This window comes from Platalea leucorodia, assembly GCF_965183815.1.
Source record: "Platalea leucorodia genome assembly, contig: HAP1_HAP1_SCAFFOLD_279, whole genome shotgun sequence".
Taxonomy (NCBI): Eukaryota; Metazoa; Chordata; class Aves; order Pelecaniformes; family Threskiornithidae; genus Platalea; species Platalea leucorodia.
Window position 1 is genome coordinate 15,929 of NW_028121293.1, and position 2,087 is coordinate 18,015.

The window sequence follows — 2,087 nt, forward strand, 5'->3', positions numbered from 1 at the left end:
CTGGTGGTCCAAGTAATTCCATCTTGCTGGGATTTATCTGTCCTTCACTGCCAGGAGGGTATCTCGGGCCAAATTAGCCTCAGATCCACACTTGGGACTTCATCTTGGGAAAAAGAGCCCAGGAGTGAGGAGCTCAGCCTCACACTGAAAAACTTTCCTTATCTCCAGGCTGAATGCTCATTGTTTTTTCCTCCCAACCATCACTAAGAACACAATCATTAAAAGCCTGGCTCTGTATTCTCCATGACCTCCTGGTAGGTACTAGCAGGCTGGGATGAGGTCCCCCCTCAGCCTTCCCTTCTCAAGGCTGAACAAGCCCAGCTCCCTCAGCGTCTCCTCACCACCAAAGTGCTCCGGTCCCTGGCTGTCCTGAGGGGCCTTTGCTAAACCCAATCCAGCTTGCCAATATCTTTCCTGAATTAAGGATCTGAAATCTGGATGGAATATTCCAGAGAATCCCTTCCCTCCATCTCCTGGCCATGCTCCTGGTTGTACAGCCCAGGATGCTGGTCGCTTCCCTTGCTGCCAAGGCACACGGCTGCCTCCTGTCCAGCTCGCTGACCGCCAAGACCAGTCCCATTCCCTAACACATCGCCTCATGCCCTCCTCCCCTCAGCCCATGGAGAACACCAGCATAGCAGCACGGCCTTGTGGGGGGCAACTTCTTCAGGCTGTTCCTGACCTCAGCTTTGGAAGAAGAGCCCAACCTCCAGACACCGGCACTGAGGAAATCCCCTTTTATTACAGGCCAAACAAATGTGCAAAGACCTTTGGGTCAGACAGACTGGGTTCATGCCTCTGGAGAAGTGGACTGCATGCAGACATTCCTGGAGAAACACAGTTATTCACAGATTAAATGCCCAAAGCACAGGAGGACCCCAGATACATTGGAAATAACTTGTGAAGAGACACGGGCAGCTCATTGCTGCTGAAAGACTACGGATTGAATGAGCTTCTTCAGTGCGTCTTTGAGCTCCTGGTTCCTCATGCTGTAGATGAGGGGGTTCACTGCTGGAGGCACCACCGAGTACAGCACTGCCACCACCAGATCCAAGGATGGGGAGGAGACAGAGGGGGGGCTTCAGGTAGGCAAACATGGCAGTGCTGACAAACAGGGAGACCACAGCCAGGTGAGGGAGGCACGTGGAAAAGGCTTTGTGGCGTCCCTGCTGTGAGGGGATCCTCAGCACGGCCCTGAAGATCTGCACATAGGACAGCACAATGGAAACAAAGCACACAGAGACCACAAAGACATTAACCACAAGAAGCCCAATCTCCCTGAGGTAGGAGTGTGAGCAGGAGAGCTTGAGGATGTGGGGGATTTCACAGAAGAACTGGTTCACAGTATTGCCTTGGCAGAGGGGTAGTGAAAATGTATTGGCAGTGTGCAGGAGAGAATTGAGAAACCCAGTGCCCCAGGCAGCTGCTGCCATGTGGACACAAGCTCTGCTGCCCAGGAGGGTCCCATAGTGCAGGGGTTTGCAGATGGCAACGTAACGGTCATAGGCCATGATGGTGAGAAGAGAATACTCTGCTCCTACCAACAAGGCAAAGAGAAAGATCTGGACAGCACATCCTGCGTAGGAGATGGCCCTGGTGTCCCAGAGGGAATTGGCCATGGCTTTGGGGACAGTGGTGGAGATGGAGCCCAGGTCAACAACAGAGAGGTTGAGGAGGAAGAAGTACATGGGGGTGTGGAGGTGGTGGTTGCAGGCTACAGCAGTGATGATGAGGCCATTGCCCAAAAGGGCAGCCAGGTAGATGGCCAGGAAGAGCCAGCAGTGCAAGAGCTGCAGCTCCCGTGTGTCCGCAAAGGCCAGGAGAAGGAAATCAGTGATGGAGCTGCTGTTGGACATCTGCTGCTCTGTCCTGTTCCTACAGGAATTGTCAATAAAGCATTAGGGGATACTTTGAGCAAAATCTAAGCCTTTCTCCTACACCTTCACCCTGCTACACTATGCCCCCTAACCCCGCCTACTCCTTTTCCAGGAGACCTTCCTTCAGCTCAGTGGCTGCAGCCCTGGCTGAGCACAGTATGGGGAGCATGGCCTCTGCCCGCTGGCTGCTGAGGAGTCAGCCCTGCTCTG

The 2,087-nt window shown here is 53.8% G+C and overlaps 1 pseudogene across 1 annotated transcript; it reads right to left on the minus strand.

Moving 5' to 3' along the window:
* Positions 1-919: 919 nt before the first annotated feature.
* Positions 920-1,856, minus strand: LOC309603972 (olfactory receptor 14J1-like; annotated as a pseudogene). Its single transcript has one exon. The product of its transcript is annotated as an olfactory receptor 14J1-like (transcript).
* Positions 1,857-2,087: the final 231 nt, after the last annotated feature.